The sequence below is a fragment of the Elgaria multicarinata genome, chromosome 7 (assembly GCF_023053635.1).
Source record: "Elgaria multicarinata webbii isolate HBS135686 ecotype San Diego chromosome 7, rElgMul1.1.pri, whole genome shotgun sequence".
Lineage (NCBI taxonomy): Eukaryota > Metazoa > Chordata > Lepidosauria > Squamata > Anguidae > Elgaria > Elgaria multicarinata.
In genome coordinates this window covers 84,667,515-84,690,000 of record NC_086177.1, presented here as the reverse complement: position 1 = coordinate 84,690,000, position 22,486 = coordinate 84,667,515, and positions in this window count along the sequence as shown.

The window sequence follows — 22,486 nt, the reverse complement described above, 5'->3', positions numbered from 1 at the left end:
ACCATGCTAGCTGCCTCTCCAAGGTCACCAAGGTGACCTCAGAGAGGGAGGAAATGGGGCAGTTCTATGGGCAAGGAGGGGACTGGGGAAGTGGGGAGATGAGCTACCCCCAGCCCTCTCAGCCTCCTTCCCTTCCTCTCTTTAGAACCCCAGGTAGATGGGCAAAAATGCCCCATCTGATTAAAAATCAGGGCAGCAGGAATGCAGAGATGAAACTCATGGCTTATGGCCATCCCTACAAGTTTGCGCCCTAAGATTATTTGGGAGGGGGGGTGCTTAAACCTCCTCAGGACTGCCAGTTTTATCTAGCCAAAGCATTTCCCACCTGCTTTCCCCTTAGCCAGGCTCTTTTCTGGTTTTGGAACTCATCTGGCAAAAACAACAACCAGCCAACCTTTTAAAATAACTGGGCAGGTGGAGATTTGCAGAGAAAATCCAGTGGGTGATAGAAGGCTTAAGTAGCCCCGCCCCATTGGTATTTCCCCCATGGGAGGGTCCATCCCCACACTTGTTTGACAGCTCAGCCTTGTAATGTCTAGGGGTGGATGGATCTGTCAATTTCGTTTTCTTTCAGTTTCTTATTTTACCTGTCTTGAGTTTGGTTGGTCCAGAATTTTGAGACTTTTTTCAATATTAAGGAGACATAAGATCATTTCTTGCTACAGCTTTATGTCCACCCCCACCCCCGCCTTGCCTGTTATCTAATAAAAGCTGTAAATCTTCCCTACTTGTGTGGCTTTGTCTCTGTATCCAAGAACCTCTTGCCCTTGGCAAGACAGCTGCGTACCTTAAAATGCATTTTTCTTGTTTCAAAATGCACACTTTTCCTGGTTTTTTTTTTTTTTAAAGGACACCCATGTTCAAGAACGAGGTGAATTTAACTCTGGGGTGAAAATGAAGAACTTCAACGAACTCGAACATCTCTTGTTCTCTCATTCCTTAATACATGTATTTTTGCAACCAATTTCGCCTAATATACATATTTTTGCATGCATGTTTTCTAATACGCACTTCTGACCTTTATTTTCACTAATAGCTTTTTTTGTGTTCGTGCACTTTTCCCCAGTACATGCTTTTTTGCACACATTTTTTAAATTGGAAAACTCCACTGCAAAATTTGAAAATCTGTGAATTGTGATGGGTAATTGTGTTTCAGTTTGCATAGTGATTTGAAAAAGCAAAATTAGGGAAGTTTGCATTAAAATGGGAACCAAACAAATTCCTCCCATCCCAAGTAATGTCTAGTTCCACCTAGAGGCTGAAACAATAATTTGTATGTTTGACTTGTAACCCATCTTTCTACCAAAAGTGCCACTCAGTATTGGCCACAACAGGCTTATTTATAGTTTGCCACAATGTTGAAGGCCTCAAGTGGTTGACATCAACAAGATGCGAAAAATACTCCAAGATTATTTTCCATCCTAGGACAATCTATGCTGTCACTTCGGGATTTGAAATTTGCAGCAAAGGTTGCTGAAGTCACCATGGAGATTTGGATGCAGGAAGATTCAACTTTTTTAAAAAACAAACAAACACGCATGTTCAGCAAACCTAAACCAAGTATATCCTACCCAGCAGACATATTTGCATCAAGAAGCCTTTATTTATTTATTTCATTTATATCCCACCTTTTTTCCTCCAAGGAACCCAAGGCGGCATACATAATCCTCTTCCTCTCCATTTTATCCTCACAACAACAACCCTGTGAGGTGGGTTGGGCTGAGAGTCTGTGACTGGCCCAAAGGCACCCAGTGGGTTTCCATGGCCGAGTGGGGACTAGAACCCGGATCTCCCGACTCCCAGTCCAACACCCTAGCCACTACACCACACTGGCCATGTCTGCATGACGCACGCCACCATTTCCCCATGAGTGTGATGTTGCCAAAGGTTATGATAAACATAGCTTTACAACGCAGAGCAACAATGACTACTGGGTCCCAATGCTTTTAATCACATGCTAGGCAGTGTTTATACCAACTTTAGAGAAAGCCTTCAGCAACACTTTCCACAGCTTTTGTGGCTTGGTTTAATAGACTTTTATCTTACTAATGTCCACAAACAATGCCTTTCCAGTTTATTTAACCTTAGCCATTTGATTCATTTATATAACCCAGGAAAAACAGCAAGCAGAATGAGTACCATAAATTATATAGAGCATTCTGTTGTTTGGCACAGCAACACCATATATGTACATTTCCTTTCCACATACTATATAAAACTAATGGGTTTAATTGGAAAGGATCACTTATACCACTGAACTAATAAAAATTCAAATGGGAATAGGAATGTGCTTGGTGTACATATATGTAAAATTAATTTAGATCAGTTTTAGCTACTTCTACATGAAAATGCAGAAAGTTAGGCTGTAATCCTATGTAGGCTTACTTGAGAGTAAGCACCAATGAACACAATGGGGCATAATTTTGAATAAACATGCATAGCTCTGTCAAATAGTCACTGGCATATTGTCGGTATTTATATTAAAAAGAGGTTGCTCTCAGTTGTTGACGAGGAGTTGGGTGTATCGGTTTCCAGATCCGGCTCTCAAAAGGCTGAAACAATTTTGTTTCCTCCCCTCCAGAGTGACCTGATGGTGGCAGCAGCAGCTTATGCTACGTTATTTGGTTTTATCAAGGCTGCACAACAAAACCCGTATGAAAACATTTCAATTTTCATCTGAGTTAAACATTTACATTCAGTGTTGCAGCACTTAGTTTGATATTCTGGGCTCTCTTTCACCTCTCTCTCTTTTGCTCCTTTTATTCTCTGTTATCTTTTAAGAACAGAAGAATTCCTTATTGGGTGTGACCAACGCCCATCTATTCCATCATTCGGTTTCCAAGAGGGGCTACCCAGCTGCCTGTGAAATTTCACAAGCAAAGTGTGATCATGATGGGTGTTCCCTGCGTTTGCCATGCACATCCTGCCGCATCAGGTATTCAGTGGTAGCTGATACCCCAGAACAGAGAGGGTTCGTTTAGTTCTCATGCCTAGTGATGGGGACACCCTCCACCTGTCTCGATTTAGAATTGGGCTTGACAAATCAGGCCGTTTCTCTCCAGTCAGAAAATAGCTGCTCTTTTCTTTTCTGAGCCCAATTCTGAATTCAGAAATTGTGATTCACCTGTTGATGAACATCAGAGTGCAATAACTCCCCCAATTACATCATCATCATCATCATCATCATCATCATCATCATCATCACCATCATCTAAATATATTTATTTGTTACCTGCCTCTCCCTCTGGATCGAGGCGGGGTACACCACAGATAAAATCACCATAAAATACATACAACTAATTCAAACATTTAAAACCGGTGAATCATTAAAAGCAGCACACCATTAAAAAAGGGAACTTCTCCAGTTCCCATGAACCTCTAGAAAAGGGGTGGGTAAAGTGTTGTCCAGAGGCCCCATGAGCCCCCCATTGCATTTTTTTTAAAAAAAAAACCCACCCAGGATGGCCCCTTTGACCCTATTTTTGACACTTTAAGTGTTCTGTAGCTACTATGGGGCACCCAAAGGGTCACAATTAGCTTGCAAGTAAGTTAGTGGGCCTATTCAGGCAACACGCTAAGCCATGGCTAGGCTGCTGTTTTGCACCAAATGGTTGGTGAGTGTGTTTCGTGGTTATGTAGCCACCATGGTTAGGAATGGTTCACTAAATCATGGATCTCGTGACATGCTAAGCCAAAGTGTTTAGCTCAAAATGCTTAACCACCATGGCTTAGCGTGTCAGCTGAACAGGGTCAATTTAATTTGTTTGGCACTCCAGATGCCATTCTTCATTTTTATTTTTTATGTTTTTGGCATGAAGAGGAGGTATGGCTCACCAGGGGGCAAAAATGTCCTCCCAAATTTGCCCACCCCTAGAATGTACCATGACACCCTCTTTCAGTTCCCCCAAAGAGACTAGTTGACAACAACAAGGTTTCTCTCTATTAAGGCCTCTGCTTTCCATTGTTTCGTTTCATTTCATTCATTCATGGCATTTATACCCCTGCCTTTCCATCAAAATGTTCAAGGCATCTCTAATTTATTTATTAACAGCATTGATAGGATGCTATACAACAACATCATCAGGGCAGTCTGGGACAGTCGGTTCTTTGCCGAAGTAGGTGCCGCTCACCATGGATGGAAACCAAATATTATGAGCCACTGGAGTTCAAATCCCAAGTTTAGACATTACCAACTTTGGTGGCCTCATTGTTCATCATTGAAAGTGTTTTCATGAAAGCTCATGAGACTTGCACCCGTGCGATCCATGAATCATTCCTCTTCTTTGCAAAGCAGAAATGACCAACAGATAGCCTGTCGTCTGGATGTGAATTCCAAAGCAAATTTCCCGCCCTGGGGCAGCCTTATCCAAACGTTTTTCAATGGAATCAGTTACCTAGGGAGGTTGTGGGCTCTCCCACACTAGAGGCCTTCAAGAGGCAGCTGGACAACCATCTGTCAGGGATGCTTTAGGGTGGATTCCTGCATTGAGCAGGGGGTTGGACTCGATGGCCTTGTAGGCCCCTTCCAACTCTGCTATTCTATGATTCTATGATATGATTCATAAGAAATAGAAATGTCATACTTCAATGCCACATGTCTTTTTCTTTGGGGATTATGCATGTTGGGTGTCAAGGTTCACGTTTGTATGTAATGCTATGCTTCAGCACATAGGCCCATACAATCTCCCATACTTTAAAGCAGGAGTGCTCAGGTTTCAGGCTTTTGGGATCTCCTTTGTTTTATACCTGAACTCTGAGATCTACCAACCAGAGGCAGAAACTAAACGGTGGCTCAGGAATGATAGAGTCAACTATCTGCTGCAAGAGTGCACAACCACTTTGCAGGTCTGCTGGAATGCTGGAGAGCACACATGTGCATGCATAGACATGCACGTGGACTTGCACTCATTCACACACATATACACTTGGGGTCGCTGGGGAATGGAGGCAGCAGGCTTTTCCCTGGCCTAGACACCCTGACCAGATCGCAGCTTTACCACCGTTGCTGGCAGATTGTATCAGCGCACCAAAATCAGACAAAAGACAGCTGCACTGGTTGTGTTCCCCACACGTTTTGGCATGAGTCATTATCATGAGAACTGGGGAATATACAATATTAAATACATGGCAAACAATATAGAAAATTCACACCAATACATTTAATATACAATTTCACATATTTCCCCCCAAATGCTATGAATTAGCTAATTAAAAGCTTATACCAAACTATCCTAAAAGTGCCATTTAAATTCTCTATACATTAATTCATGCTTTCTACACCCCTGATCTTCTGTAAACTGGCCTGCGAGTTACCAGAAATCAGTAATTCTAACACAACACTGTAAAACTGGCCAGCAGACCTGAACAAAGAACTGGTCAAAGCAACCAGTTAGTATTCCTATTTTACAGATGAGGAATACTGAGGCTGAGCGATGAAGCAATCACCACAAGACCACCCATGACAGAGACTTCCCCCCCCCCTTGCAATTTTCCTTGCTCTCATTAAAGTAGTGGAAGGCAGAAACACTTGGAGATCTACTGCAAATCACACCCAGAGATATACCAGTAGATTCCAATCTACCTTCTACCTGCTCTTTCTTTAAACCCCTTCTTTTCTATTCACTCATGCACCTTAAATTTCCTCGAAGGGACACATTTATACTGTTGTCTGTCTGTCTTTCTAATGTTACAGCAGTCAGAACATACTATTTTCCCCTAGTGTGTGTGTTTCTCCAGGTTACTCTCTTTTCTTATTTTATACCATATGAAACGTAATATATCTGTGTTATAACAATTTCCATGCAGGCTAGGAAAATTAAACCTTTGCACATTAACAGCTCAGTTTGTTTAGAAAACCTTGTCTAACTAATGGATGGAAAGAGAGATTGTGCATATTCAAATCTAAATTGTGTATATCTCTTGTTCCATTCACTTACCAGAAGTTATCACTGGCCAAACACAATCTTACTTGCTTCACAGCAGGGAGCGTCATTGTTATTTGCCAGTATAGAAACGTTTCAAGTATTGACCAAGAACGCAATCTTTCGGGAAGAACTAGAGAGTCTATACTTTGTTTACAAGAACACCACCGCCAGTGCTGGCTTCAAGTTTTTGAGTATTCTTGGGTAAGACTCCCTCAATGGGCTGACGCCCTCATTGAGCCTACGTTCTCACCATCATGGTCGCCTGCTGCTATAGCTCCTCCTGCTTTCTTGTCACAGCTATTGCTTGCTTACTTGACAGGCAGAAAGCCAGTCAACAAGTAGGCAGTGGACCTGCTGCTCCTCACCACCACGGTTGTCTGGGCCAGAGCAAAAGGTAGGTGAAGAAGCAGGATGCAATGGTGAAGGGGAGGAGCAGTTCCAGGAGGCTCTTGTCAGCCTTCCTCCATTGACGTCAGTTCTGTCCCCCCAACCACCATCATCAATAACCAGTGACTGATAACCCATGCCTTGCCATTGGCATGCTGTGGTCTTTCTTGTAGCCAGTAATGCCCAACCAGAGGTTGCTAAATGTTCCTGCTTAAACAAGAATGGTTACGCTATTGCATCTGGATGAATAATGTTCCCTTTCAAGACTTCCAAGCTTTTGAAAGCTTAATTATTACAATGGTTTTATTGGATGTTATCATGTCTAGCCTTGCTCCCCCTAGTTTGGAAGAAGGTGTTTCAGGTAATCAATCAGAATCAGACTCTGAAGTAGAGGAGTTGGTCCCAGACACAGGCCAGCCTGTACCAGTGGGCGGAGAAAGCTCTCACGAGCTCTTCACCAGCTGGTGGTGAGCTCTCTCCAGACCTTATCTCGTCAAGGGCATATAATAGTCAGTGGGAAGCCAACATTCTTCTGAAGGAGAGAGCACCGACAGGTTAGCTAATCCTAGAGTATGCGCAGGCTAAAATGGGCGGAGTGAAAGGAAGGCCCGGCTCACATCATGTCAGAAGCTGCCTCAGAACTAGTCTCTCTGAAGTTAACACATCTTGGGAAAAGGCTTTCCATTCTTCTTGAACAGACAGTTGTCTCACTTAGTTTGCATAGTTTTGCCTAGGGGAAAGTTCCTAGAGATTAGACTCTCTTCAGGAGGGAAGAGATGTTTATTGCTTAAATAAAGCATTGTGGATTACTTAGGAGGCCTCGTTATTGTCTCCCAAGAAAGCAGGAGGTTTTTTGAGAAACACGTCAGATGTTGTAATTCAAACATATACTGGTTTGACCCTCTGAACTGCTATCTAGAAAAATTGCCTCTGTGAGCTGGTGCTATCCCTGGTTTAGGAATGGTGCTCTCAGTACCACTATAACATGGCAATTCCAAACAGAAATCCTTTCCACGCTTGAGAAACGCAGTTGGGTCTGCCTTTGCAACTGCACTGAGACAATGCAGTAAGTATAAATATATCCCAATATATGGCAGCTTGTTGTAACCAGCCACTGTGGTGCTGTGGTTAGAGCAGCCTCCCCCAACCTTGTGCCCTTCAGATGTATTCAACTGCAACTCCCATTCTCAGCCAGCATTTCCAGTTTTAGATTTGCATATGAATAAGATCTGCTGAAATATGGAGAATGCCTTACTGGAAGAGGCAAGAGGTTTATCCAATGGTTCCCAACCCTGGGTCCCAGATATTGTTGGACTACAAATCCCATCATCCCTGATCTGAAAGTATTATGTATCATTATTTATTAGTAGAAGGGAATGCTAAAGGAATCTGCATCTGAAATACCGCATGGAATAAGAGTCAGGCATAACTGCAAATCTTGTGTTTGCAGTACATGGAACTTGCTGCAATACATGAGGATGCTCAAACTGCACAGATCTGGCAGGGTAGGATGCGGGGGACTGAGAGTTCCTACTGAATGAGGTTGGATATAATCTTCCCAGAACTGTGTAACTCGTTCAGGAGGAGCATTGAACACTTAATTTGAGGCTCATGTTTCAGCTTGTTTTTCCAGCCTCTGATGCCAACCGTCCAGTATTTATGGCTTGTGGGATTACTGAAATAAACATTCCTGCGAGATAGCAACCAATGAGACCCCATTCCGTAGGCTATAGTAAATCTGAAGATGGATTTCCGCAAACACTTCCAGAAAAGGAAGGTGGATTGCTGCTGTCAAAATACCGTTGACTCCTTCCGAGCGCCTGGCGTCTTTCTTTTGGTGCTAAAGTATTGGGGGGAAAGGTGGGCGTTCTGTATACTCAAAGATGCAGTGCAAGTGTATATGGACTTTGCAACTGTGATTACCAAAGAAGAAAGTGGACAACTTAAATTTTGATTGCCCATGCTGGCTGGGGATGCTGGGAGTTGTAGTTCAACTCTACCATTCTACAATTCTATGACATTCAGAGGACACCAGGTTGGGAAAGCTTGATCTAGTCCAACCCTTTGCTGTTGCAAGAAATCCACTGCTGTAGCATTGATGATAGGTGTTGATGATCCACCCTCTTAGAATCATAGAATAGCAGAGTTGGAAGGAGCCTACAAGGCCATCGAGTCCAACCCCCTGCTCAACCCCCTAAAGCATCCCTGACAGATGGTTGTCCAGCTGCATCTTGAAGGCCTCTAGTGTGGGAGAGCCCACAACCTCCCTAGGTAACTGATTCCATTGTTGTACTACTCTAACAGTCAGGAAGTTTTTCCTGATGTCCAGCTGGAATCTGGCTTCCTTTAACTTGAGCCCGTTATTCCGTGTCCTGCACTCTGGGAGGATCGAGAAGAGATCCTGGCCCTCCTCTGTGTGACAACCTTTGAAGTATTTGAAGAGTGCTATCATGTCTCCCTTCCATCTTCTCTTCTCCAGGCTAAACATGCCCAGTTCTTTCAGTCTCTCTTCATAGGGCTTTGTTTCCAGACTCCTGGTCATCCTGGTTGCCTTCCTCTGAACATGCTCCAGCTTGTCTGCGTCCTTCTTGAATTGTGGAGCCCAGAACTGGACGCAATACTCTAGATGAGGCCTAACCAGGGCTGAATAGAGAGGAACCAGTACCTCACGCGATTTGGAAGCCATACTTCTGTTAATGCAGCTCAAAATAGCATTTGCCTTTTTTGCAGCCATATTGCACTGTTGGCTCATATTCAGCTTGTGATCAACAACATTTCCAAGATCCTTCTAGTTTGTAGTATTGCTGAGCCAAGTATCCCCATCTTGTAACTGTGCATTTGGTTTCTATTTCCTAGATTTAGAACTTGGCATTTATCCCTATTAAATTTCATTCTGTTGTTTTCAGCCCAGCACTCCAGCCTATCAAGATCACTTTGAAGTTTGTTTCTGTCTTCCAGGGTATTAGCTATTCTACCCAATTTTGTGTCATCTGCAAATTTGATAAGCATTCCCTGCACCTCCTCGTCCAAATCATTAATAAAAACGTTGAAGAGCACTGGGCCCAGGACTGATCCCTGCGGTACCCCACTCATTGCCTCTCCCCAGTTTGAGAAGGTTCCATTGATAAGTACTCTTTGAGTCCGATTCTGTAGCCAACTGTGAATCCACCTAATAGTTGTTCCATCTAGCCCACTTTTAGCTAGTTTGTTAATCAGAATGTCATGTGGTACTTTGTCAAAAGCTTTGCTGAAGTCAAGATATATGACATCCACAGCATTCCCACAGTCCACAAGTGAGGTTACCCTATCAAAAAATGAGTTCAAATTAGTCTGACAGGATTTGTTCTTGACAAATCCATGTTGGCTTCTAGTAATCACTGCATTGATTTCAGTGTGTTTACAGTTTGACTTCTTTATAATCTGCTCCAGAATTTTCCCAGGGATGGATGTCAGACTGACTGGTCTGTAGTTCCCAGGTTCTTCCTTTTTGCCCTTTTTGAAGATAGGGACAACGTTAGCCCTCCTCCAGTCGTCTGGCACATCACCCATCTTCCATGATTTTGCAAAGATAATTGACAAAGGTTCTGAGAGTTCTTCCGGTAGCTCCTTCATTACTCTAGGATGCCGTTCATCGGGCCCTGGAGATTTGAACTAATTCAAGGAAATTAGGTTTTAAATTCTTTAAAACCTCTAAACAAGAGAATTCACCACCTTCAGAGGCAATTTGTTCCACTGTTGAACAGTTCATGTCATCAGGAAGTTCTTAATGTTTAGTTGAAAAAACTTTGCTTGTAATTTGTACCGGCTGGTTCAGGTTCTACCTTCTGGAACAACAGAGGACACATTTGCTCCATCATCTATGGGACAGCTTTTCCAATGTTTGAAGATGGCTATCATATAGCCTTTTAGGGAGCAATCCTATGGTCCCTACACATTGTCAGAGGGGCCATAAGATACTGGGGTTCCCCCCTCCAAGGTCAGAGACAGCAGTCTGAGTTTGGAAGAGGAAGTTGGAGACCTGCCCCCCCTAACACCTTGCAACCAGTGTGGAAAGAACCATGCTCTGGGGTCAGAAAAGGGGGAAGGGGGGAAAGGGGTGTTTCAGGGGGCAGAAAGGGGAAGAGGCTGGCCAGGAAGCACCATTGCCTAATGGGCAAGGAAGCCCATCTAGCAAAAAATACAAGGTGGACAGATGGGGAGGCGAAGATCACCTCCGCCATTCGTCCCACCCTGCATTGGTTGATAGGAAACCTGCAGTAGCTTCTGATGGGAGTGCAATCAATAGGATTGTGCCCTTAATTGCTCTTCTCCTGGCTAAATACACCCAACTACTTCAGCCTTTCCCCACAGGACCCTCACCATCTTTGTCGCCTTCTTCAGGAGATGTTCTAGTTGCAATGTCTTGTATAACTTGTGTGATGGATTTCTGAGTACAAGGAAACACCAGCGACATAGTGTGCCCCACTCCTTTTTGCTCTTCCCTTCCTGTGGCCTTTTCCACTGCCACCAACGCTGCCTTCACTAGGCCAGCCTTAAAATTCCCTGTGTTTCAGGGATCTACCTTAAGCAGTGTGTGTGTGTGGGGGGGGGGAGGCATTGGTTTTAGATGCTCTGTGTGTGTGTGTGTGTGTGTGTGTGTGTGTGTGTGTGTGTGTGTGAATTTAAAAAGAAAAGAGATTGCAAAGTTTCAAACAACAAAGTTTACACTTTTATTGTAGAAAAAATGTTAATAGGAAAAGGTTTTAAAATCTGAATGGATATACACACAACCCTTACAAAACCATAAAAGCAATAAAATAACTAGGGATAAATAAATAAATAAATGCATCCAGCTAACCTAATTAGACTGTGCCCCTATTTTATCCAGTTCCCTGAGTCAATTAAAATCTTACTGTCATAGGTCCAGCACTCTCGCAAACAGTCCTCCAGTTCCAGCAGTTCTGATTCTTTATTTCATCTAGGACTCCGGTATTCTTTCCTTCTCATTCTCAGTTTTTCTTTGAATCTCTGTCCCTATGCTTTTACACCTCAAAATTAGGTTTTTCTGTCCCAAGTTCCCAATCAGGAGGTTAATTCCCTCCCCCACTTTTGCAACCCAAATTTCTGTCTCTTAAGTTCTTACTCTGACTGTCTGTTGAACCTCCTGCAAAGTCTTTCACCCACCCACCTCTCTTTCCTCTGACCTTCAGTTGAACCCCCTGGAATTCCTGAGCAAACATCCTGACTGCTATAATCTAAACTTTTGATCTCTAAACTGTTAACTGATTGACTGAAGTTGAGCAGTGTGTGCACACACCCACACCCATAATATCCACAAAACAAACTAAATAGAAAAATGGAGGACAGTTCTCTGTGTTAAAGACTGTTTGCACTCCTCAGTGATTGTGTGTGTGTGTGTGTGTGTGTGTGTGTGAGAGAGAGAGAGAGAGAGAGAGAGAGTCTGTGAATGGCTGTGTATGTGCAATGTTTGTTTCCTTGTGTATGTGGTATGGGTGGGTATATGTGTATATGAATGTGTTTGTGAGAGAGTGTTGTGGTCCCATCCACCAGCCTTGCCCACTTATGCAGTCCCCAAAGAATTCTGTGGGGGCCAAAAAGCTCCCAAACCCAAAAAGTCTCCCTACAGAAAGTTTGCTTTTACATGGTAGATGAGAGATTCTACAACCACATCCTCCAACCACTGCCATCTGACGTGGTACAGTCCTACCTGCTTTCTTCTGCATGTTTGAATCTTCCCTTGGTGACAAGACATGGAATGAGATGCACAGTGTACAAATTTTTCATGAAGATTGGATCACATGAAGCTTCTTAGTGACAAGAATAATAGCCATTAATCAGGGCTACCCAACAGCTTAACTAGGCTAAGGTATTTTCTCAGCTTAGCCAGGGATGTCCCTGATTATAAATATCTGGAGTTCATGTTAGCTACGAGGCAAAAAGATTACTGCTGAGACTGACCTTCTACCACGAGGAGATATTGACAGGAGCTTCCAAGAAAAATACATAGAGAGCAAGTCAACAATGAATGGTTAAAAATAAAACTTCTTATCCCAGCAGTTCTGTATAACTGGCAGCACCCTTAGAACCCCAGGGTTTGTGAGTTTATCGCAGTTTCAGATGTATGCACAACCAACCAGGGAACATGTGTGCAAGCCCCGTGAATGGAGTCAGATTTAAATTGCACCAAAATATTGATACATTTATCATGGATTTGGGAGAGAACTTGAGACAGTATTTAAGGGAAAGGGAGGAGAGTGGCGAGTAGTTGTATGCTACTTTTCATCTCTTATCATTCCTTCTAATAGCAAACCCAGGTGGTGAGTGGCAAGAGTATTGTAGCCAAATCACAGCCACTGAGAAAAAAACTGGGGAGGCATTGGCATGTTCAGGAAACCCTAAGCTTCATAGAAGTACAGAGAAATCCTTTAAAATACAAATTCTAAAGAAGCACTTACCACCCAAACAGGACTCCTGCCTAAGTTAGGGGGCGGAGCTTCACAAGCTTTTGTCAGCTCAGCCCCATGGACTCCGTTGTGTCTTCTACCAACTGGCCCCACTCAGAGTGCAATGAGCTAGACCAGCTGGTGTAATTCTCCGTTAAAAATTTTTTTGCCCAAATTTGGCTGAAAATTATGCAAATCTGCATAATTTACAGGTGAAATGTATGCAAATCCCTATTTGTACAAATTAAGCCCAAACCCAAAAAATCTGTAAACCCGTGCAACTTGGGTTGCAAAAGCAAACCGGAGTCAGGCATGCCTCAGAAGTCCAGCAAGCCGAAAAGGACTGGATTTCTCAGTGACGGACATCCCTAACCCCTGTATCTAACTGCTTCCAGTGCCCCACATGTATGCCAGGGGTTTAATGGACAAATTCATAGAGGAGTCACATGACCCCCATCAGGTGATGCCTCTATCTGGGACATCCGGGGATGGGGTGGGGCTTCTGACAGATGCGGGGCTAAACTCCCTTTGAATAAGGGGGAGGGCTTCGAGTTTGATGTGAGGTAGCCTTTCCAAGGTTCCCTTGACCTCTTCTCTCTGTCTCCCATTGCAGGCTCTCCTTGTTCCATATGCAGACAGAGACGAGGAAGGAGGATGGAGATGTTCCCTAGAATGGGATGAAGGGAGGGGCATTGGCTGCGAATGCTTCCTCCCCTGAAGCTCTAGGAATGGCTGTCCTCACTCAGTTTCAGGCCCAGGGGAAGTGGTGTGCACACAGTGTTCACTGTTTGTTCTGGATTACTCTGAGCAAGGCAGGATCCTCATCGGAGAAGGCAGGAGGTAAGGCTGGAGGCAGGGATAGGCCTTTGGAGAACACTGTGGATGAAGTGGTGGCTAGAGAGTTCTCCCAGAAGGAGCTGTTCTTATGATGAAGGATTGCAGTCAACTGATGCATTGAGATGGTTGGCAAAGCCTCTTCAGTTTCAGCTTGCCTCTCACTTCCACATCTGCCTTTCCAGACAATATACCTCCTTCCAGTCAAAGAAGAGAGGCCCAGGCAGTCTGAGCCATCCCAGTCACTGCTTTCCCGCTGTGATTGCTTCCTCCCCTGAAGCTCTAGGGATGGGTTTCCTCACTCGGTGTCTGAACTAGGGAAGCGTTGTACACATCGTATCCACATCAGGGAAGGTTGGAGGCAGGGCAGGACCTTGGAGAGCACAGTGCGTGAAGAGCTGACCAGATGTTTCTCCCATAAGGAGCTGTTATTCAGGTCTGCAATCCACATAGGCCTTAAAAGACCTGGCTGTGCCTGGTCTTTCAGTGGCTCCCCCCATGTTGCTTACTAATTGGAGTTCTTCAAGGGCCACTGTCAAGTTCCGTAGTCCTATGCTCTTGGTAGCTGAGGAATAGGGGGAGATGGAGGTATAGAAGGGGGTGCTAAGGATGCCTGCTGAGGTGATATTATGTGTTTGAGTCATTTTCAGGGTCCTCTGGCGCCTCAGATGTAGGGGACAAGATGCCTTCCCCAACTCACCTAACATGGTCTAGGCTTTGACTGAAGTCATCTGTGAAATTTTATAGAATCATAGAATAGTAGAATTGGAAGGGGCCTATAAGGCCATCGAGACCAACCCCCTGCTCAATGCAGGAATCCACCTTAAAGCATCCCTGACAGATGGCCGTCCAGCTACCTCTTGAACGCTTCTAGTGTGGGAGAGCCCACAACCTCTCTAGGTAACTGATTCCATTGTCGTACTGCTCTAACAATCAGGAAGTTTTTCCTGATGTCCAGCTGGAATCTGGCTTGCTGTAACTTGAGCCCATTATTCTGTGTCCTGTACTCTGAGATGATCAAGAAGAGAAACTGGCCTCCTCTGTGTGAGTGCGATCTTGTCTCCCCTCAGTCTTCTCTTCTCCAGGCTAAACATGCCCAGATCTTTCAGTCTCTCCTCATAGGGCTTTGTTTCCAGACCCCTGTACACCCTCGTTGCCCTCCACACTCCAGTTTGTCTGCGTCCTTCTTGAAGTTTGGTGCCCAGAACTGGATGCAGTACGCGAAATGAAGCCTAACCAGTGCCGAATAGTGGGAAACCCATAACTCACATGATTTGGAAGCTATACTTCTATTAATGAAGTACGAAATAGCATTTGCTTTTTTTGCAGCCACATCACACCGTTGGCTCATATTCAGCTTGTGATGTACAACAATTCCAAGATCCTTCTCGCTTGTAGTATTGCTGAGCCAAGTATTCCCCATCTTGTAACTGTGCCTTTAGTTTCTTTTTCCTAGGTATAGAACTTGGCATTTATCCCTATTGAATTTCATTCTGCTGTTTTCAGCCCAGCACTCCAGCCTATCAAGATCACTTTGAAGTTTGTTTCTCTCTTCCAGGGTATTAGCTATCCCATCCAATTTTGTGTCATCTGCAAATTTCTAGTTGAGTTAATGTGCCTGGACATGCATGGAGGCTCCCATGAGCACTCTTCTAGACCGTAACCTTTCCAAAAGTTCAGTAGTTGTTGCACAGTTGTAATTTCCCACTTGTCTTTTGACGAATCAAACAGGTACCCTGGCAGGTGAGGTGGAAGATCAAAGGAAACCGTGCTTTAGATTTTTAGCCCAATTCCACAAGGGCTGCCAGTTCAAGTTGCTCTGATAGGGAATGCAGCTGGCCCACAGGGATGCAAAGTCTTGGGACAAGGTCAATGGGGCAGACAGAGCGGTGATGAGGGGCAGGCTTTCTTCTTCCACCAGTCTGAATATGTCTTAATGGTGAGCATATTTGTTGGGAAGTTGTGGTTCTAACTCAGGGGAGACAGTTGTTGCTGACTGGATCACATGACCCTGGAAGCAGGCATTTGAACAGTAGGCTGAACCGAATCCAATAGACTGACCACACTCTAATGCAGAGCTTTCCAAACTTTTCATGTTGGTGACACACTTTTTAGACATGCATCATTTCACGACACAGTAATTCAGTTTTACTAGCAAACTGGAGGTTAAACTAACCCCTTATAAGAGATATGGACACATACATAAATTGTAATAACGAAATGTATGGGGACACAACATATCTCATGAAAACCTTTCATTTATATTTTTAAAAATATATGATTTGTAAGATAATAACATACATTTCCAAGATTGTTGTCATTTATGAGTAACACAATGTAAATATGAATTTATTTTTTATTAATAACACCAATAACTACTTACTATTTTAATGAAATGTATGAGGTTGATGGGATGAACACAGCTTTTGAATATTTGGTGGAATATTAGATAAAGACGCTCGCATTTAGTCATCAAGCATTTTTAAACTTCCACATTTCATTGTCTTTAAGTTTGTCATCGTTGAAAAGGATATTTCACAAATGTATATAGTAGAAAAACGCAGGATTTTTTTTAATGCTTTTTTTACCTATGTTTGAAACGCGAATCCAAAAGCTAAGTCACCCTCTTCATACATCATTAACAGACTTCAATCATTTTTTATTTCAGCTAATTCTTCTACAATAAGTGAAAAGTTCCTTGTTGCAGTTGAAAGAAATGGATTTCTGATCCAATCATAGTCTTGGATTTCAACATTTGGGAAGTAATGATGAACTTTCTCTCTGAGCAATATTAAATGGTCAACAATTAGCGAGCTGATATCACATTTTAGCTTGCACTCAGCAGTTTTGGAAAACGTTTCAAAATTTCCTTCTTTCACTTTCCTTTTCCAAATTTCTATTTTGTCTCTCATAGCACAAATTTTATCTACCGTTGTTAAGATATTTTCTCCTTTTCCTTGCATATTGGTGTTTATTTTATTCAAATGTTCAAATATGTCAGCAAGATATGCCAATTTTGTGCACCAAAGTTTGCTTTGAATTAGATCGCAGAATTCATTTTGCTGATTTTCCTCAAAAAGTTTAAGCATCCTTTCCCTCAATTCATATACGCGACAAAGCACTCAACCTCTTGAGAACCAACGAATCTCTGTGTGTAGTAGCTTTTTAAACCTTGTCCCCATTTCTTCGCAAATATGAGCAAATAAGAGGTCTACTTTTAATGTAATTGACCATTTGAATCACTTTGTCCATAACTTTTCTTAATTCTTTTCCAATGGTTTGCATGACTAGAGCTTCACGATGTAAAAAGTAATGAGTAATTATAATATTTTCATTCTCTTTCTTTGCTAAAGCTATAAAACCTTTTGTTGAACCAACCATTGAGGGTGCGCCATCTGTGCATATTCCTACACAATTTAACCATTGCAAATTATTTTCCTTCATTAAGCAATCTAAAGCTTTAAATATATCTTCACCTCTAGTTCTCATTGGAAGTTCTAGCCAACACAAGAATTGCTCAATAATTCTGTCAGTATGAATGAAACGTATAAAAACCAATAATTGTGCTAATCCACTGACATCTGTTGATTCGTCTAATTGCAATGTAAAGATCGTATTATCATCTTGAAAAATATCTTTCATTTGCAGCTTAATGTTATCAGACATGTCTTGAATATGTTTTCCAATCGTGTTATCTGCCAAAGGGATTTTATTAACTTCTATCTCAAATTCGGGTCCAAACATTGTTCAAACAATAGCACAGCAAGATTCCTTTATGGTGGTTTTGGCAATAGTGTGTGGGTCCTTGTTTTTGGCAATTATTTGAGCAACCAAGTAACTTGTCTTTTGAGCTTACTCTGATGTCTTCATTCTCTTTGTGAATGATGCAGACTGCTTCTTTATAGATTTTGAAAGCTCAATAAAGTGTTCTACTGGTTTTTCTGACAGATGACTGTGTTTTGAGGTAAAACGATGCTTTAATTTGTTTGGTACCTTACTTTCATTTGCAAGTATCATATTATGCCAGTCCTTTTACAACTTCATTGGCTGCCAGTCCGGGTCTGGGCCCGATTCAAAGTGCTGGTATTGACATTTAAAGCCCTAAACGGTTTGGGGCCAGGTTATTTGAAGGAACGCCTCCTCCCATATGTACCTGCCCGGACCTTAAGATCATCTTCAGGGGCCCTTCTCCGTGAGCCCCTGCCGAAGGAAGTGAGGCAGGTGGCTACTAGGAGGAGGGCTTTCTCCGCTGTGGCACCCCGGTTGTGGAATGAGCTCCCCAGAGAGGTCCACCTGGCGCCTACACTCACTCCTTTCGTCGCCAGCTGAAGACCTTTTTATTCTCCCAGTATTTTAACACTTAATTTTAACTTAAATTTAAATTTTACTGTTTTAACTCTGTATTTTAATTTTATACCAATTTTGCTGCGTGGTTTTTATTCTGGTTGTGCTTTTTATATTGTATTGTGTATTTGTGCTTTTAACCTGTTGATTGTCTTACTATGGTTTTAATTTTTGTGAACTGCCCAGAGAGCTTCGGCTATTGGGCGGTATAGAAATGTAATAAATAAATAAATAAATAAATAAATAAATAAATAAGTATATCCCCACAAACTAAACACTGGGGACAAGGATTGTTTCCATTACCAGAAAATATGAACCCCAGTTTCATATAATCTTTATTGTATAAATGAGGCTTGGAAATTTTTCCTTCACACTTCTTACGTATTATTACAGACCGTTCAACAGTTGATTTTTGCGTAGTTTCCTCTGTAGCCACTACATTTTGTTCATCGCAAATGTCATCTTCACCAGCTTTTCTTTTCTTAATTAGAAACTTATCCATTTTCTAATTAAGTATAAAAATGTAATAAATAAATAAATAAAATAAAATAAATTTTGGGGGTAATTCAACTGCAATTTAATGAATAAATCTGTGCGAATGTATTATAAAGTTTTAACAGTAACTAAACATGAAAATAACAGCACCAGCACTCCACTCCTGCAGTGATAAAATGAGAGAACAATCCTGCATTGCACACACCTACGGACAGTGCAGACTAGGTGGCTTTTCGTTGAGCAGCAGTGCGTAACTTTTCACATTGACCTAATTTTGTCGAGATGCGATTGAGACGGTGTTCTATCAAAAAACTGGACCCATGGAATTTCTCGAACGTGTCACTTCAGGTTGGGCCACGTCACCAGAAGTGATGCAGAATCAGCTGTTTCAACCCGATTACGCATACTGCGCATGAGCAGTACTTGTATGATTCCTCGACCATAGTGTGCATACACGGATATGACGGAAGGGGAATATACTAGTGCACCATACTAATCGGCACCTTTGCTGCGTAAAAATGCATGCAAGTTGGTATTGCTTATTTCACAGAGGTGGGGTCCCACATGTGAGGGCAAACAGCGTAGAGGAAATGCTGGTTTCTGGAAGCGGGGAGGTCACCGGGGCCCTTCCCCTTCCAGAAATGCCACCGGAAGCACTATATCGCATCATGCAAGCGGTAGAGGCATGTGCAGATTGGAACCAGCAGGGCTAGCTGCATGTGGAAGGGCCAGATTGGATAATGTCTTTTGCCCCTTCATACCTGGAGCTAGCCCTGATAAACCACTTTGAGCTCTTTGGAATATGTGCTGGAGATGATGCTGTAATTCATGTATTCATCTTAACTGCTTGGAAAAGAAAAGATCTTCAGGAAATGGCTTCTTATGGCCTGGCAGGGATCAGGCGCGGGGGCAGTTGGGTGTCATAGACGTGGGGTTGTAACTAGGAGACCAAAATATTTTCCCTTCCTTGTGAAACAGGATCAGTCAGTGGCGGTGGAGTGGTTTTTTTGTTTTTGTTTTTTTAAGTATATATTATCTCTTTTGATCATAACGATGGATGAGCTTCTCTGGGCTGTGTCTGCAGCCAGCTTTCTTTTGCTTTTATGACTTGACAGAGTTGTTTAAAATGAATCAAACTCTGTTTCCAAAGTGTTTGCTGTTACTATGTGTGGGAGTGCTTTTTCTTCTATAATTCTTGCTTTAAAACCAACTAGATTGCATACTGTTTAAAGTTGGGATTTGCAGCAAATTGAAACTATTTTGAACTTATCTGCTTCAGAAAGAACTGGTAAATATATTGAGAGGTTGTTTTTAAGGTCCCCAATAATGCTGGCGATCTTCACACCTTAATATCTGGCTGTTTTGGAACTCAGTTCTCAATACAGCTTCTTCTATGCCTTTTTTCTTGCCCAAGATAAAATACTGTATTAATGACTCTTTGAACCAGAGAGGTGGCTAACAAGGCGGATGAACTTTTACTCTGGTTAATCATTTCTAATAAGCATCTAAAACCTTTTGTTTTCCCACCTGAGATGGTGCTTCAGGCATTCTGAAGACAATGGCCTTAGCTAGACCTAAGGGATGACCCCGGGACGATCCCGGGATATAGGCCTGGTCTAGCCATGGCCAATGTTTTTATTATACTTAAGGCATGTGTTTTAATTTCTTCTTCTTGTCATGATGATGTGTCTCCAAAATCAATTGCCACGTCACTCAAGGGAGTGGGGTGTAAAAGGAGGAGAGTGCAGTGCACTGTGTGTGTTTCTCTCCATAGGCACACAGGCTGCTCTCATTTGTTCTTTGCTGGGCTGCTGATTTCTGCCTCCTTTGGCACCACTGAAGTAGGAACACGGCCAAAAGTACTGAAGATGCTGGCATTTATTGATTGTGTCCTTCATGAAAGTACTGGCTGTGTTCACCCCTCTTGTTCAGGAAAACAGATTCCTGGATTTCTGCACATACTGCATAGATGGGATTATAATAAAGTCTGTGTGAATTCTATCAGTGGACAAAACAAAGTCCACAACTTAAACAAAGAAACTGAGTATTCTGCCAGCAGGCCATCACAATTCCGCAACTAATTCTGTTGCCTGGGAGTGCAGACTCAGGCCTCATCCATCCACCAGAGAACCAAGGGCCCCTGGGAGGCTGCAGAAAGAATATCATGGCAAAGGGGAGCCAGGCTGGCCCAATATATCAGCCAGAGAATGAGCAGCTGGAGGGAGCTTGTTCCATTCTTTCCTCCCATAAAGAACACTTTTTAGAGCTTTGAAAACAAGAACTAGTGACTGAGTTTTGCTTCCTCCCTCCCAATCCGTTTTTCTTTTGTCCTTTAGATTGTAAGTCTGAGTGAAGATCATAAGTTTGCTGCCCCCAACTAGGGATGTTGCAGGAGTTCGAGTTGAGTGGTTGGAGTCTATGGAATTCCCCTCTGCTAGGTATCTAAGACCCTGCGTGCCGAGCTAACCAGCACTTATCAGGCCTGTCCGTGAGCGCCAATGGTCTGCAAGTGCCTGGCGGCACTCCATCATCCTAGGGAGCTGCCATTTTGCACAGAAATGGCAGCTCAGGTATTTGCAGAAATTAATGTTGCGTAAATGACCCCTTTACGGCCACCATTTACACAACATTAATTTCTGTAGGGTGACCATATGGAAAGGAGGACAGGGCTCCTGTATCTTAAACAGTTGCATAGACAGGGGAATTTCAGAAGGTGTCATTTGTATATATGGGGAACCTGGTGAAATTCCCTCTTCATCACAACAGTTAAAGTGCAGGAGCTATGCTAGAGTGACCAGATTTAAAAGAGGGCTGCAGCTTTAACTGGTGTGATGAAGAGGAAATTTCACCAGGTTCTGCATATATATAAATGACAGCTGCGGAAATTCCCTTTTCAATATAACTGTTAAAGATATAGGAGCCCTGTCCTCCTTTCCATATGGTCACCCTAATTTCTGGAAATGCTGGAGCTGCCATTTCTGTGGGAAAAAGTGGCTCACTAGGAGGACGGGTGGCCCCGCAGGACTTGCCAGGTGCTTGCCAGGCCGTCCTGTAGCTCATGTGGTGTAACTTGCATGGGTGATTGGTGACGGCAGCTTAGAGCTTCATCCCACGTACCTGTTTCCCTCAAATTATCCCCTACAGCACTAAGCTGTCGCTGTTGTTGTTATTGTTGCTACCGGGCGGCTAGATCCTTTGCATACCAGGAAATGGGTTTAAGGGGGGAAATGTAAAAAAAAATCATAAAAAATCAACGGATGACCCAATCTGATTCAAATTTGGTATGCTTAAAGCGCTCCTTAATATCTATTACTGTGCCAATTTTGATGTCTTTATCTTTAAAGGTTACACAGATGTAAGCATTTGTTTAATTTTTCTTCAAATCCTGCTCCTGCACCCCAGTGGCCACTCGGAAAACAACAAATGATACACTCGAAAACTAGTAGCAAAATACGGAAGGGCTTTTGCCTTTGAAGCACAATTAAAGTTGCCAGAGAAAACTACCAGTATGTCAAGGGCAGATATGGAAAGATATATTTAGATAATTGCAACTAAATCCTAAAACCCTGATGAACTTCTGTGGATAAATATAAAGTTAGTGTCGTGATTCCAAGCTCAGCTTTATTCAGCAAACAAACATCTCTTCACACCTGAAGGAAGTGAAAATGCAAGGAGCTTTCCTCTAAGCTTAATTAGGCTAACTAAGCTAAGCAGTTGCCCTTTCAACTAAAAGGGAGAGTTTCCCACGCAGTCCAAGAGCCACTTTAGCTCAGGGAGGGCCTTTCAGGAGAAGTCTTTGGTGAGTGGCTAGCCTGGCAGTCTGCCTTGCACCTGCTCGCAACTCCACCCACTTGACCCGGCAGCAGATCTGGGATCTGCTGCTGGGTCTGGGATCCGGGTCTGGGATCTGTCAACTCTGAAGCCCTCTCCCCCTCCGACAGTAGCTGAGTTCCCAGGGACCGGAGGAAGATGGGAGCTCATTCATTAGCATTCTCTCCGATAAGCTCCTACCAAGATTCCTCCTTGATTCCTGAAGAGTCTTGGAGGATCTCCTCCCCC